We start from the raw sequence: 17,721 nt of genomic DNA, 5'->3' as shown, positions 1-17,721 counted from the left end.
TAATTTAAGATTTTAGGAACCGCATTGCACATCAGGTTAGAGTATGTCATTTTCCCTTTTATATTTTGAGTTTTTGTCCTTAGTTTCTGGCGATTTTTCTTTGTTTTAGAAGGACAGAATGGAATCTCAAGGTGGTGACGCGCCAACGGCAAGTGATCGTTGCTGATTTATCAATCCATATCATCCACCCACTTCCACTTCTTTTATTAGTTTAAAAGAAAAAAGTTTCGTCCAATTAACTCTAGCGCTTGTTAATGCATTGTCCGAAACTCTATCTTCCGGACACGTGTACCCAAAATTCGTGAAATGGGCTTATAATGTCCATGCCGCAATTCGAGCGGGCGCCTCAAAACATGGAGTTATTTACAAATGAAGAATCGCGTCTAATTCGTGAATTATGTTTTATACCTTTAATTATAACTCGCTTCATCGAAGTTAAAAAAAACGACGGATTCATTACGTTCCGGGTGCACTTCTAATTCACACTTTCTCCCAAAAAAACTTGGGTTCATTGCTTGATTTTACTTCTTTGCGTCGCCTATTGCGTGGCTTTGCAACTTTGCTTTCAATCGCGCGCTTTGCTTCTTCCTAAATTTATTGCGCTCCATTCGTATTTTTAGATTTTTCCCACATATTCTTTTGCGGCTCGGAAAAGGAAGAACAACGGTGGACCACGCGCGTACATAGTGCGCCAGAGCTGTGCGCAGCTGTACTTTGGACTGTTCTGTCGGAGTGTGCACAAACCATATTAAAATTATCTGAGTTTTTTTTTTGCTAAAAATTGAAATTATCTAAGTGTTGCAATGCTTCGGCGACTCACGAAAAGATTCCCAGCTGCTATATTCGGAAAAGACGATCACCTTTTATTTTTGTTAATCTGAAAAGAAAAATTCTTTTATCCGAATCTAAAATTCGTTTCATTCGTACATTTTTGCATTAATTGAAATGCTGCTAGAGTCACAAGATCTAGAAAGTAAAAATTGTAAAACGGAATATGTATTTATCTTCTTCATAATGGGCCTCAAGAAAAAGACAGTGTCGGCGGCTCTGGCTTCAGCAACAAAATGCCCAAACGGGTGGTCTTTCACATTAAAAAAATTATAACAAAGGCTTAAAATGATCCATCCGATTACAAAGTTCGAGATTAAATACTATAAAAAAAAATCTCCAACCGGTATAATCGTACGGCATCTAGCTTGAATTAATTTTTGTGTCGTAAAATATATATCCGCGCCACATTTATCTCAAATTAATTTTTCGTGGCTTAAAAATGAGCTTGTTAATCTTGTGCTTATGACATTAAGAAATATTTCGTTCTTCTTTCCTAAGAACCAATGGCACTACTTATAAGCTGCAATTGCATAGGGAACGGCATTTGGTTTCTTTAATTTTATCGAGGCGCACGAGATTGCATTTGTGGAAAGCGATGTTATTCCCACAAGAAGGGACAAAGATTTAATGTATATGAAATTTATATTTAGGAAGAAAACAGACTTGCTGGACAATATCGGCCTTGGATTAAAACCAAGCATTAAAAAAAGAAAAAAAAAGTAGTGGAGAGACACACTAAAAATAAAAAGGTTAATACCACGAAAAACCCCAAACTGATATAATTGTGATAAATTTACTCTAAATTATTTTTTGACTACCAAAAATTCCAGACCGGTACACCTATAATAAATTTACCCTCTGTTAGTTTAAATTAAATTTTACCGACAAATTGCCTAGTTGGATGACACGTGGCGTGGCAGTTGACGAGTGTCCCTCTGTTAGTTTAAATTAAATTTTACCGACAAATTGCCTAGTTGGATGACACGTGGCAGTTGACGAGTGTACTAGTTTAAGGTTTTACCCTCCGTTTATCATATGTGTACCAATTTGTGATTTTTCATAGTATTAATTCAATTTCACGGAAACTAACGTAGAGTAAATTTGTCATAAATATATCAATTTTGGATTTTTTATGGTCAAAAAATTAATTTTTGGTAAATTTGTCATGAGCGTATCAATTTGGATATTTTGGTAGTCAAAAAATTTGTTTGGGATAAAATTATCATAATTGTACCAGTTTGGAGTTTTTTGTGATATTAACCCAAGATAACTCCCCCCTCGTTGTTAATTTAAATGTCGGAAACTTTTTTTAGGTTATACGACGATAATTAGAATTGTTCACGTGGTTGGATCGTCCGTGCGCTATACCCGGAGAGACATATACTTTTAGATTTGTTTTGGCTACTACCTCAAGGGTAGAGAGGGGCACGGGGACTGATTAGGACACACAAGCGAAGTTTAGAAAGGCGAAAGTTTGGAATATCTTAGGAACTTGTTTCTTGGCCTGAGCAGTATTTTACGGACCGAAACGAATAGCCGTGTTCAAAGAATCATTGGCCATAGCACGAACCGAGACCATTTGGCTGAGTCCGTGCACATCGGTTTCCGACAGGATCGGCTCGGACCCCCGCTCCTATTTAGAGGCATCCGAAGTAATATGATCACTGTAATACCGTTTCGTTTACATTTCCGGTGGATGCAGCATGTAACGCCCCGGGTCCGCCACTGTACACATATTGTCCGCTTTGGGCCCTACTGGATCCTCACGGTTTTGTTCCTTTTGGCTTTGCCTAGAAAACGAGTATGTACAGATAAAGAACCCCGAACCTTATAAGCCAGTTCAGGACTCCCCCTTAGGCGATGTGGAACAAGAGACGCGCTCCCTCCCTGTGCACGTATGAGGACCGAGGCGCAGACGTAGCGCCATCCCTCCTCCCCGCGCACCGCCGCCTGGGCCGTCATACTTCTCTCCTGCTACACAGTCTCTCTGGCGAGATAGAAACAAGCAAATAAAGTATAGATCCATGTAAAAAGATTATGATCATATTATCAGAGTCGATTGTCTAATCTGTGTGAGAAAGAACGAATGTGCAGCTTTTAGAACACCCGGGCTCGTTGCGTTGGTTCGAGTTGGTATTAGCATGGAGCCGTCTGTCTATTTCCGAGCAAATTTTCTTCCAGGCCGGGGAATATTAATTCCATGTGTCCTCAGGCCCACAAATTAATGCTGCAACGGGCCTCCTAACCTGGTTTAACTGTAGGTGGGTACAGAAGAATTCGGCCTGTCAAACCTCACCTTAAGAAATGCCGACTTTTTAAGGAATTGTGCATCATTCTCGGCTGAAAGTTCATGGAAACGGATTTATGAGGTCATTTATTGTTTACTCAAGCTGGTGTGCAGCCTTTGGTTTCACCGCACTGAGGTTCTTGTGCTACTTCATCTTAGAATCACATCTTCATTTCTTACTGCAGCTGCCACGTATATTGATTCCGGTGCTGTTCAAGCTTTAAAAGGACTTGTACCAAGAGTACAAATCACGGGACATTCAGGGTTGTTGATCTCTACCGAGAACTATTTGTTCATTTTCTTGTCAGTCTCGCTGGAAGTTCCTTTGGCCGTATCGCCATCAAGCATCTGAGACATTTCTTGGTGTGGCAGATCGCCATTTCCAATCCGAACCGGGACGTCTTCCTTACCTTATCAAAGTCCGGAGTGGTTGACATGATTGGTCAGGAAAGGTTCTTTGTTCGTGTCCGTGATGCCGTTCAAGTCGGTCTCCGACATGTCCGAAGCATAAAAGAATCCACAACGCCTGATCCTCCACCTGAGGAGAGACCCGCTCTCTTGCAGAGGCTACTCCGGCAAACCGGGGAGGATCATTTGATTAGCGAGTTGGAGTCCGGGAATCAGAGGCCTCCAGCTTCTACAGATACCGATCCTCAGTCGAAACCTCTCTTGTCCTGGAAGCCTTGAATGTTTCTTCCTGTTGATGGATGCGCTGTCCTGAAATTATTTCTAGGAAGCCATGCTTAATTTTGTGATGTATTGATCCATTTTTTTCCCGCTGTAAAGGAGGATTTTTTTATTCTTTCTGTGAGTGAAGTATATAACTTTGTATAATAGGATTAGCATATGTCACTGTATTATATTCACCAATATGTGGATCTCTGTAATAAGTTTCGCATTTCCTGACTTTTCTTGTATATCCTAAATCCAAATCAGTGTGAGTGCTGCACTTTTGAGGTAGTCAAAACAAATCTAAAAGTGTGTGGGTCTCAAAATCTTAGTGATCCGACCACGTGAGCCTTGTAGATGCATGCAGGGCGATTCCAGGATCGTGCTTCTCGTGCCCATAAACGGATTCAAAATCTTAGCTCGGTTCGTTCGAAATAGCTAATATTTGTTGGATCATTACTGAATTCGGTAAAAAGTAATTCACATACACTAGTTATATCGAAAATCACTTCTATATATATAAAAGTTTGTTAAAGTTACCAACTGTGTATGAAATGACCAACAAGATGAATAAGTAACTCACCACAAAAAATTCGTTAGAGTTTTGAATTGAAAATTATTGAGTACGTGGGGATATAATAAGTAGAAATGGTCACACATGCTATTTTTATGTTGAGAATGCTATCAATAGAGAATTTACTAACTATAGATAGGCAAAAAATATTTCTCCTAATTCAAAGTCATTATTAATCATGAAGATAGCTAGTTATTGTTAATTACGTGTTTCTTCAATGTAAAAGATAAATTAATTCTAGATAGGTAAAAAATCGACTAACTTATCTACAAATAAGCTCGCCAGCCTCAGACGATCACATATTTAGGATCACCTGAGGTTGGGCAGCCATCCACGGTGGTCACTGAAGGGTTCATCAACGAAAAACAACGCAGCGGAATATAGAACCCTAGACAGGATCCATGTGTATATTGAAATCGAAAAGGAATTTCGAAACGTACCTTTGCAGATCGAAGATAAATCAGCAACCGATTGTGTCTGGATTAGCGCCCCAAGTGTTGCGCCTCTACCGGTATCCACACACACGAACAGAATTCTCTAACGATCCACGTGCTAGCGAAAGATCTTGAAGTTCCTTTTTCTTGAACGCCTTTTGATTTTCGATACTCTGTCGAAAAACCCTAGACAGAGAACGATTCTCTATCTATTTATACAGCCTCATTATCCAGCGGAATTAAAAGAAGTGGGCCGGGCGATTTGGGCCCGCCAAACCGTCCACCTTTAATCGTACGTTTAATCGTTATCTCATAACGCGCACGACCGCATAGATAATTTAAATAAGAGAATAAATTAAAATCTACTTCTTAAGTAGATCAAGGCGCACAGAAAATATTAAGTCCGTTCGCTATTGTGTGCGACCCTGTAGGTTCACTAAACATTAGCAGTGTGCTCAAAACTCTTTTTGGCCCACAAGTCATAAGCGGTCTCTAGCAAGACATTATGACTACCTAAGTATAGTGAAGGTCGATTTTCCGACACAACCTAATCCACAACTAATATTAGAGTATCAACCTTGATTGATTCCTAGGGCATACCACTAACAGTCACTACCTCTATGGTTGCCAAGATTGCGAACGCCACAAGTTCCCTATGTGCTTCGTGGGGGTATTTATTAGACAAGATTTAAGTTTAGGTTTAGGTTTGTGGGAAAATTTTTGCAACAAAAGAAAAAAAAGAGGCATTTTCCTTGTTCCAAGGTAACACGCGATAAGTAAAGAAGATCCTCATATGTGATATCATAATAATACCTTACAAGCGACCTCATAAGCATAGGAGGTGTATTGATCAAGTGGCCATGTTACGGCATACATTTTTTAAAAACAATACTATACACATCAAGGTTGGTCTACAAAATTGATATGCGAATTAATTTGAGAGACTGTAAGTGAGCCTTTAAATAAGCGGACCATATACAGCACATTAAGTATAATATGCCACATCACTTAATATATTAATATCATAAATCAATCTTAATATTACATTTTTAGTATTTCTCTACTTGATCAAAGTAAGGACAGAGCAGAACAAAAGGATTTACTTAAACAATACTCATTTGTTGACGCCGGTAAGTATTTTCCTTAGTAAAACACGATGACGAGACAATGACGTAATTATGCATGCATGACATCATTTGGTGATTTCTCTGATCTGCTCTCTACAAGCGCCGGCGAGACGAGAGGCTCCACCGGTAGGGAGAGTTATCGTATGCCGCTGGTATGCAAGGTGTACCGAGTGCCTGCTCCAGATATCCATGGACCATGGGAACTGTTGAATCCGGCATACATGTTCATGCTAAACAACACCTTGTTCCAGCCGTTCCGCGCTGCTCTCTTCCTCAACCGTCGGAGGAGGAACAAGGCACAAGAGGAAGGGCAAGCAGGACAAGCCACAACACAGCCAACACGCCCACACGAGGCTGGGCGGAACAAAAGAGCTCACCATCCCGAAGAAGGCGACCAAGACGGATCCCACTCCGAAACACTCCAATGCGCTCGCAAAGCGAGGGTACATCCCACGCAGCAGCCTGCCGTTCCACGTGGCGGTGAACCCGATTGCGAGTGCGAGTACGACCGCGCTGGCTTGCAGGTGGGTCAACCCCTCGTACTGGTTGAAGAGGAGCCCCGTGGTCATGGGAACAGCGAACCCCAGCACCTCCTTCCCCAGCTCCTGACTCCGGATCAGGGACGCTATCGGGTGAACTAGGCTGGGACGGGACGAGTCCATCGTACTGGTCTGAGAGCTTCCGGCAGTCGTTGTGCTTCTGGTTCCGTGCGCATTCAAAGTGCTCATGGCTCCATCGTCGATTTGCAATGGGACTTCTACTACGATGGAGATGGAATTTTCCACCACCGGGCAGCGTGGTGGGCTAGCGCCACCGTGCGAAGCGGAAGCGGTGGTGCAGTTGGGAATCTGGTTGTTGCATGATGGTGCAAGCGATGGAATATGGGAAGTGACTTGAGCGGCCATTTCTTGTTCGGACAAGCACCTCTGCACAATGATGGCCACGGAATAATTTCACAAGGGAGATATAATGGTTTAATGGATCAGAGATGGGTTTTGTTTGGGCAGAGCAGGACCCCTTTCAAGAGGCTCGACAAGAATGAGAGAGAAACCGAGAGAGATCAGAGAAAGGGAGGGAGAGAGAGAGATAAGAGAAAGTGGGGTTTTCGTGGGGAAGTAGTATTTTCTCGTACTACGAGACCCCTCATTTTTTCTTTATCTTATATACCTGTCTCGCTCGTGGAAAAAAATTGGGAGGGGGAGGCTACGAACCTCCTTCGATTTTCCCATGGGGGGACCCTCCCTCCGTTTGACCAACGGAGGGATCCCCACCGTGGGATCCCATCTTCTTTCCCTGGAGGGAAAGAAGATGGACCAGAAGATGGACAATCTTCTTTCCCTCCAGGGAAAGAAGATTTTCAGGGAAAGAAGATTGTCCATCTTCTGGTCCATCTTCCTTCCCTCCAGGGAAAGAAGATGGGATCCCACGGTGGGGATCCCTCCGTTGGTCAAACGGAGGGAGGGTCCCCCCATGGGAAAATCGAAGGAGGTTCGTAGCCTCCCCCTCCCAATTTTTTTCCACGAGCGAGACAGGTATATAAGATAAAGAAAAAATGAGTTTGATACAATGGTAAGTAGACTCCGATCATCTACCCTGTCTCAAGTAGGGGTGATCGATTTTCAATCCAGTCCGATTTCAAGGTGGAACCCGTAATCGAACTGGTTCCCAAAATTGAAAACTGGAGACCTGGCTAGTTGATCCCAAGATCGGGAACTGATCACTTTTTTTTTCCCACTTCTTCATTCATTACATTACAAGAATTTTTAGGATAAAGTAACCTCAAAGTTTCAAAGTGTGGGATTAATCTTCACAAGGAAACATAACCTCATACTAAAGCCCCCAAATGAATTATGCTTTTGCTGTCTATACTATTCGGGTTTTCAATAACATTATCCATACAATTCAATAAAATATATATATGTAGTCAGTCTAGTCCGATCGGTCCAATTCGGTTAGGCCGGATCGTCCAAGTATCAGTTCCACTTTTAGGAATCGAAACTGGACCAAACCTGCCGGTTCTATTCGGTCTGGGCGATTCCTGGTTCAGGCGGTCTATTTTACGCATACCTAATCTCAAGAGGGACCATAGGTCTAAATAGATAATTTACCACCATATCCAACTCCTCTTCTTTTCCATATTATATTCCCCCAGATAGACCATATAGATCCATCATGCATGGCGGCGGCATACGATAACTCTCCCTCCCAGTTTTTTTTTGTTGCTAAAAGCTCTCCCTCCCAGTTGTGGACGGTTGTAGAGGGCAGATCGGAGAAATGACCAAATAAAAGTCATGCATGCATGTTCATGCCCGTGTCGAGCCAAAGGTCGCCGTTACCGTAACTTCCATCCGGACAATTTCTTGCCGTGTGTTTACAAAGGAGACCACTTCCCGGCCCCATTCTCTAAGTAATCCATTTTTGTGTGTTCTGTTCGTAGTAGTTTGATCAAGTAGAGAAATACTAATAATGTGATATTAAAATTGATTTATGAAATTAATAAATAAAGGTCTCTCAAATAGTTACATATCAATTTCGCAGATGAATCTTCATATATATAAAATTATTGCTAGAAAATGTATGTCATGACATGATCACTTGATCAGCACACTTCGGATGCTTGTTATGTCACTTGTAAAGTATTATTATGAAATCACATAATTAAGGATTTGTCTCTGCTTATCACACCTTATCTTAGGGAACTTGTGGTGATCGCGGTCTTGCAACCATAGAGGTTGCGAGGGAAAAGTACCAAAAAAGTTATAAACCTATTGCATTTGTATCAATTCAGTCATAAACATTTCAATTGGATCAATTTAGTCCTAAACATTTTCACATCGGTACCAATCAGTTCATCCAACCAATTTAGGTTGGAATGTGCTAATGTGGACGCCGATCATCCTACGCGGCACGGCCGGCATTGACATTTACAAATTTTAATTATTATTCGAATTTTTACTAAATTTTAATTTTTTTTCCTTTTTTTTTCCTTCTTTCTCCTTCCTTGGACCTGTGGCCGGTGGCCATGGCCAGCGACCGGCCACAGGAGAGGACCGGCGAGGGTCGTGGCCCTCATTGGCCACAGGGGAGGGTCGACCCTGCCGGCGAGGGCAAGGGCTGGACCCTCATGGCCTGGGCAAGGGCAGCCCTCCCATAGGCCGCGAGCCGTGAGGGCGGCCCTCGTTAGATCCTCGCCCAGGCCGCGAGGGTCCAACCCTCACCGGAAAGGGCCACCCTCGCCCAGGATGTGAGGGTCTAGCCCTCGCCCTCACTGGTGAGGGCAACCCTCCCCTGTTGCCAGTCCTCGCCTATGGCTGATCGTCGGCCATGGCCACTGGCCACAAGTCCAAGGAAGAAGAAGGAAGGGAAAAAAGAAAAAGGAAAAAGGAAAAGGAAAATATAAAAATTATCAAAAATTCAAAAAATTATTAAAAATTATCCACATCACACCGGCTGTCCTACACGGCGCTGTGCCATATAGGACAGTCGGTGTCAACGTCAGCAAATTCGAACTTAAATTGACCGGATGGATTGAATTTGTACCAATATGAATACGTTTAGGATTAAATTGGTCCAATTGAAAGGTTTATAATTGAATTGATACCAATTCAATAGGTTTTGGACTTTTTTCGTACTTTTCCCGAAGTTGCGACCATCGCAAATGACCCCAAATCTATGGTCATATGAGGCTGGCGATGTCAGAGGGGGGGTTGAACAATGGCGTTGCATAGTGATGAGGGGGCTGCAGATATGTCGGTCAATATTTACTTATCGATAGTTAATTTATCTCTTACATAGAAAAAACATGTAATTATTAATAAGTAGTTCTATTCGTGAGTAATAATGACTTTGAATTAGGAGAAATATCTTCTTAGCTAACTAAATTTAGTAAATTCTCCGTTGATAGCAATTTTCAACATAAAATTAGTATCCGTGACAATTTCTACTGATTGTGTCTCCACGTACTTAATAATTATCAATTCGGAACTGTAACAAATTTTTTGTGGTGAGTAACTGATTCTTTTTTTTTTTTTTTGGTCGAAGAGTAACTTATTCATCTTGCTAGTAATTGTACCACAATCAGTAACTTTAAGGAACTTTTACATATATTGAAGTGACTTTAGATAATTCAGTTCAGTAAGCATTCCAATGATCCAACTAAAATCAGCTATTTCTTGGGGTGTGCAAAACGGACCGCCTGAATCGGGAACTGCTCGGAACAGATCGGATCGGCCGATTTGGTCCGGTTCCCGGGAGTGTCGGTCCGTTTCCCGGTTTTTACAAGTGGAACCGGTGTCTGGGCAATCCGGTTCCGAGTTCCAAGGGGGAATCGGACCGGACCGACTACATATACTTGTTTTTTTTAATTTTTTCAAAAAAATTAGTAAAATGTGAATTAAACCCACGTACAACGCTTTCCCCTTATCGTTGCATCACAATGACTTTTCACTTATCGTCGCTTCCGCCAATATGTTGATATTTGTCACACTCTCTCGTTATGGTGGGAAAAAAATAAAAAAGTGACCGATTTCATTGGACCGGACCAGCGGTGCGGTACTACTCCCGATCCTAAGATCAATCGGTCCGGTTCTCGGTTCTCAAAATTGAAAGCTCGTCCTCCCGGTCCAGTTCCCGGTTCCAAGTGGAACCGGATCGGACTGGGAACCAATCACCCCTAGCTAATTCGCATAAACTGGGCTAAGAATTCGAATCTGTTTATGGGCACGAGAAGCGCGAGCCTAGAATCGCCCCGCATGCATTTACAAAGCTCATGTGGTCAGATCATCCACGGTCTATACCCTGGACACACACTTTTAGATTTCCTTTGGCTACCTCAAAAGTATACAAGCAAAGTCTAGAAATGAGAAACTTCTGAAATTCTCAAAAACATATTTCTCGGCCAAAGTATAGAGCTACATTTCTCAGATGGAAACGAATAGAGGTGTTCATAGAATCTTTGGAGCCAGGACCCCCCAATTCGGGAGGCATTTGAAGTAGTGAAGTTGCGTACTACCGCTTCATTTACATGTGGGCGTGGCATCTCTCTTGCTCCACGGTTGCTCTGCAAAATAGAAACAGCGAATAAGTACGGATCAATTTAAGGCTATGTTCGTTTGACGGCCAGAAGTCATTTTCCTGAAAAATTTTTTCTTGGAATACAATTTTCTGGTGTTCGGCTAAAATCTGAAAAAGTTTCGGAAAATATTTTCAGGTGTTCGGCGACCGCCGATCCGACGGCGTCCGGTGACCGGCGGCGGCGATCGGCAACCAGCAGCGGCGATCGGCAACCAGCGGCGGTCTGCGGAGGCAAGCGGCGACGGGCGGCAATCGGCAACCGGGCGGCGGCTGGCGGCGACGGGCGGCGATCGGCGGTGGACCGACGATCGACAGCCGGCGGCAATGACGATCAATCTGGTGGACTGGCGACCGACGACCGGCGGCGCAGATCGGCGACGGCGGGCGGCCGACGACCGACGGATCGGCGACCGACGACCGGCGGCGGCGACCACTGGGCAAGGGGCGACGGGGCGGGGCGACTGGGCCAAGGGCCGGCGACGACGACTGGGCCAGGCTGGCCGATTTGCGGCAGGCCGGCGACCAACGACCGACGGCCAATGACGTCAGGCAAGAAATGACGACCGATAGCAATGGATCGGCGACGGCGACCGGCCGATCGGCGGAGGCGACCACACGACCGGGCGGGGCGGCGATCGGCGGCGCGGCGGCGGCGACCGGCGGCGGCGACCGGCGGCCGGCGGCGGCGACCGGCGGCGGCGACCGGCGGCCGGCGGCGGCGACCGGCGGCGGCCGGGCGGCGGCGACAGCGGCGGCCGGCGGCGGCGACCGGGCGGCGGCGGCGACCGGCGGCGGCGACCGGCGGCCGACGGCGGCGATCGGCGGCCGACGACGGTGACCGACAATCAACTTTCTCTCCCACGGAAAACATTTTCCCTCCCATGGGCAATTTTGCCTTCACTTTGGGGGAAAATGACTTCTTCTTTGTGAAATGATAAAATCATTTTCATCAAAACAATGAAGGATTTGGGGATGGGGAAGGACGGAAAACATTTTCCGCCCCCGAACACCGGAAAACGCGAAAAATGTTTTTCAGAAAAATATTTTTCGGAAAACGAACACAGCCTAAATGTTATGATTACACTATCATTATCGATTATCTAATCTGGGTAATGAATAACGAATGCGCAGCTTTTAGAATGCCCGGGCTCATTGCGTTGGTTCAAATTTGTGTTAGCATAGAGCAGTCTATCTATAACTTTGCATTTTAAATCTGTAACTAAAACTAAACACGCAAGCTCTCCTAATCACGCCCAGAAGAGGAAAGCCAAGACAAGAAAAAACTCCCGTTCCAACAGAGACCGTAAGTCGATACGAGAGAGAGATATTCAAACATAGATATCATCCACCGAGACGGGGAAAAATTATCATAAAAATCCTAAACATATTGCAATTGTGCCAATTCAATCCTAAACCTTCTGTATTTGTGCCAATTCAGACCATCCAGCCAATTTTGTTCGGAAATCGTTAATGGGGACACCAGCCATAGCCGGCCGTCCAGTCACGTTAAATAACATTTTTTATAAAATTTTTTTATATTTTTATATTTTTCTTTTTCCCTTTCTTTTCTTCCTACTTTTCTTTTTTTTTCCCACAGTCTTGCCGGCCTTGCCAGGATCTAAGGAAGGCCTGAGGACAGCCGACCGCCGGTGGCGAGGCCATGGCCGCCTTCCCCCATGACCGGCGAGACCGCGACGTGGGCGAAGGCGGCCATGGCCTCACCAGTTGCAAGCGAGTCTAACTTTGTCCGCGGGCGGGGAGGCCATGGCGAGGCCCGTGCGTGGCTACCCACACTATGGCCTCCCTGGCCGCGGACAAAGTCGAACTCGCCTTCGGCTAGCGAGGCCATGACTGCCTTTGCCCGCAGCCCTCGCGCAATGGCTGGCGACCGCGGGAATAAAGAAAAGAAAAAATAAAAACTCGAAAAAATAAAATAAAATATTATTAAAAATTGTCCACGTCAGCGTCGAACGGCAAAAATTGGCCGGATGGATTGAATTGGTACAAATGCAAAAGGTTTATGACTGAATTGATAAAAAAAAATGTTTACGACTAAATTGGCACACAAAAAATTTACGATTGAATTGGTAAAAAAAAAATTTAGGACTAGATTGACATAATTACAATAGGTTCAGGACTTTGATAATTTTCCCATAGAGACGGTGAGTCGATGAACCCAATTTCAGTAGAATTGGAAAGAAGACCCCAAGCACGAAGCAAGGTTTCGAAAAGGCACCCCCAAATGAAAATTGCTGAAAATTGCATTTAAAGCCCTGTGCAACAGCCAACGGACATCCAACCAGTCCCAGCCTGCAGTGACAAATTACTCAGTAGCTTGCAATCGACACGAATTAGAGGCCGATCGAAACTTACCAGTCACGTATTATGGTCGTTGGATTAAGGCTTTGGCCAAATGCAAGGAATGTTTCCACCCTGAAAGCAATTGCGATCAATGTCGTGCTCTACATACACGTGTCATCCGAAAACTAATAATTATGCAGCACTAAAAGTTAGGATGACTATCCCACGAACTGTCCTGAGTACCGATTGCAGCCAACATCGATTCCGTTAGCGCTACCTACGAGTCCCATACATGCTCTTGCACGCTGTTACATTCCAAAAACCTTCTCTCTACCTCTGAAGCCAAGGGCCAGAAGCAGCTGGCAAAACCACTTACTATCTAGAAAATTCAAGCTGGTGGAAGTTAGTCAACTGGATCTCCAAGCCACAACCCGTTTATAACTGTAATCTAGTTCCCAAATCATTTAAGCAGCAAATCCGCCGAAATCTTTCAAGATCCGTATTATGCGTCATCGTATTCTAATGATCGGGAACTCCTCATTTAATACGTGTGCCCGAAGGTCATGAAATATGCCGTCCAGGCCAAAAATTCGAATAGGTGGCTCAAACATGAAATGATTTACAAATTCGTGAATACGTTTCATCCCCTTTATCGCGTCGACTTGTTTCATCAAAGTTAAAAAATGCCGTGGATCAATTTTGTTCGAGTGCACTTCCAATTTATATACCTTCTCCCAAGAACTTCTTCTGTTCATTGCTTCATTTTTGCTTCTTTGCGTCGCTATGGCCCGTCTTTGCAAACTTCGCTTTTAAACGTGCGCCTTGCTTCCTTCTAGTTTTATTACGTTGAATTCGTATGAACTTGCCGTATTGTTACCAAAAAGGTTAATATAACATCTTTTTTGGGCTTTTCCCAAATATCGTTCAATGAGTTTATATTAAAAAGCCCATACACAAGCTAAATCTATCAGCTGGGCCGAGCCTATACATCAATTGATTAGCGTCTACCTTCGCGAGCTACACGTGGCATGTGCATATCATGTCGGACTGTTGGGATGGGCAACGACAATAGCTTCAATTGACTAATTTTTTTTTAGCGATTTAATTAATTATTTTTTGGAAAATATTTTTTAAATCTTAAATTTTCAGTAAAACAAACGCACCCTAAGTTTGTAAGATTTTAGTGACCCGCAAAAAGTTCCGAACCATTATAATCAGGAAAGGCTAGATTACCTTTTATTTTTGTTAATTCGAAAAAGTTTATTTTATCCTAACCTAAAATTCATTTCATTTATACATTTTGGATGAATTCCTTGGTGTATTTGTACAAAATGATGCTCAAGTCACAAAATCTGAAAATAATTAGGCATAAATTGTTATTAATAATGAAAATATTTTCGGTTGGCTAATTTTTCTAAATGATTTAAGCGATTACTTTTCGGAAAATGTTTCTAAATCACTCATCTTCCTCAAAATGAACGCACCTTCGAAAAAGAAAATTTTAAATTTTGGTTACTACCTCAAAAGAGGAGCACGGGAACTGATGAGGATACACAAGTGAAGTCTAGAAGGGCAAAATTTCGGAATATCTTAGGAACTTGTTTCTTGGCCTGAGCTTTATTTTAGAGATCGAAACGAATAGCCGTGCTCGAAGAATCATTGGCCAGTGGCCATAGCACGAACCAAGACCATTTGGCTAGCTCCGTGCACATCGGTTTGCGACAGGATCGGCTTGGACCCCCGCTCCTGTTCAAGAGGCATCCGAAGTGATATGGTCGCAGTACTGCTGTTTCATTTACATTTCCGATGGATGCGGCATCTCTCTTGCTCCACAACCGCTCAGGCGAAATAGAAACGAGCGAATAAAATACGAATCCATGTAAAAAGATTATGAGCCATATTAATCCGTGTGATAAAGAACGAATATGCAGCTTTTAGAGCACCCTGGCTCGTTGCGTTGATTCGAGTTGGTATTAGCATGGAGCAATTTATCTATAACTTGGTTGGATCCCACTTCCGAGTAAATTTTCTTCCAGGCCAGGGATAATTAATTCCATGGGTCCTCAGGCCCACAAATTAATGTTGCAACAACTTATTTTGAGTTTGGGTCATATGAGATTCGGGTTGGATTCAAGTCAAAGAAAATACATCCGTTATTGTTTCGGGTCGGATTGGCTAGCATGGAAACCCGATTCATTGACACCCCTAGCAACAGGCCTCATGACTTGGTTTAATTGTAGGTGGGAACAGAAGAATTCGGCCCGTCAATCCTCACCTTAAAAAATGCCAACTTTTTAAGGGATCTGCGTCATCCTCGGCTGAAAGTTCATGGAAACGGATTTATGACCCTCATTTATTGTTTACTCAAGCTGGTATGCAGCCTTGGCTTTTCCGCACTGAGGTTCTTGTGCTGCCCCATCTTAGAATCACATCTTCATTTCTTACTGCAGCTGTTACGTGTATTGATTCCAGCGTTGTTCAAGCTTTAAAAGGACCTTTACTAAGGCCGTGTTCGTTTGCCAAAAAATGTTTTTCAGGAAAATATTTTCCTGGTTTTCTGGTGTTCGGGGGCGGAAAACATTTTCCCCCGGAAAACATTTTCCCTTCAATGAGGGAAAACATGACCAAATTGGCGGAAAATGATTTCCGCTTTTCAGAAGCGGAAATCATTTTCCGCCAAACTCCTCCTTCCCCCCTCCGGTTGTCGCTGCTGCCCCCCCCGGATGTCAGTCACCGCCGCCGGTCGCCGACAGCCGCCGCCGTCGCCGGCGAAAAATATTTTCCGAAAACTTTTTCATATTGATCGCCGAACACCGGAAAATTATGTTCCGGAAAAATAATTTCTAGGAAAATGACTTCCGGGAAAATATTTTACAAAAGGTGAATATTTTCCACCAAACGAACGGAGCCTAATAGCACAAATCATGGGACATTCAGGTTCACTGTTCTCTACAGAGAACTATTCGTTCATTTTCTTGTCAGTCTCACTGGAAGTTCCTCTGCATCTGAGACAATTATTGGTGTGGTGGATCGCTATTTCCGATCCGAACCGGGACATCCTCCATACCTTATCAAAGTCCGGAGTGGTTGACATGATTGGTAAGGAATGGTTCTTTGTTCATGTCCATGATGCCTACAGTGTCTTGTAGAGGCTACTCCGGCAGGCCGGGGAGGATCATTTGATTAGCAAGTTGGAGCCCGGGAATCAGAGGCCCCCAGCTTCTATGGATATCGATCCTCAGTCGGAACCTCTCTTGTCCTGGAAGCCTTGAATGTAAATTAAGCACAGCCTCCTAGAAATAATTTCAGGACAACACATCCATCAACAGGAAGGTTTCTTCCTGACTTTGCTTGTATATCCTAATCAGTGTTTGTGCTGTACTTTTGAGGTAGCCAAAACAAATCTAGAAGTGTGTGGGTCTCTGGGTATAGAACATGGATGATCCGACCACGTGAGCCTTATAGATGCATGCAGGGCAATTCCAGGATCGTGCTTCTCGCGCCCATAAACGGATTCAAAATCTTAGCCTGGTTCATTCGAAATAGCTAATTTTAGTCGGATCATTACTGAATTTGGTAAAAAGTAATTCACATACACTAGTTATGTCGAAAGTCACTTCTATATGTATTAAAGTTTGTCAAAGTTATCAACTGTATATGAAATTACCAGCAAGATGAATAAGTAACTCACCACAGAAATTCCTTAGAGTTTTGAATTCGAAATTATTGAGTACAAGTGGATATAATCAGTAGAAATGGTCACACATGCTATTATTAATCATGAAGATAGCTAGTTATTGTTAATTACGTGTTTCTTCAATGTAAAAGATAAATTAATTCTAGATAGGTAAAAAATTGACTGACTTATCTACAAATAAGCTCGCTAGCCTTAGACGACCATATATTTAGGGTCACCTGAGGTTTACTACCTCTATGGTTGCCAAGATTGCGAACGCCACAAGTTCCCTATGTGCTTCGTGGGGGTATTTATTAGACAAGATTTAAGTTTAGGTTTAGGCTTGTGGGAAAATTTTTGCAACAAAAGAAAAAAAAGAGGCATTTTCCTTGTTCCAAGGTAACACGCGAGAAGTTAAGAAGATCCTCATATGTGATATCATAATAATACCTTACAAGCAACCTCATAAGCATAGGAGGTGCATTGATCAAGTGGCCCTGTTACGGCACACACTTTTTAAAAACAATACTATACACATCAAGGTTGGTCTACGAAATTGGTATGAAAATTAATTTGAGAGACTGTAAGTGGGCCTCTAAATAAGCGGACCATATACAGGACATTAAGTATAATATGCCACATCACTTAATATATTAATATCATAAATCAATCTTAATATTACATTTTTAGTATTTCTCTACTTGATCAAAGTAGGGACAGAGCAGAACAAAATGATTTACTTAAACAAT

The sequence above is a fragment of the Syzygium oleosum genome, unplaced genomic scaffold (genome assembly GCF_021117445.2).
Source record: "Syzygium oleosum isolate NSW1041296 unplaced genomic scaffold, Sole_v2.1 Sole_v2.02, whole genome shotgun sequence".
Classification (NCBI taxonomy): Eukaryota; Viridiplantae; Streptophyta; class Magnoliopsida; order Myrtales; family Myrtaceae; genus Syzygium; species Syzygium oleosum.
Note: the sequence above shows the minus strand (reverse complement) of the source record.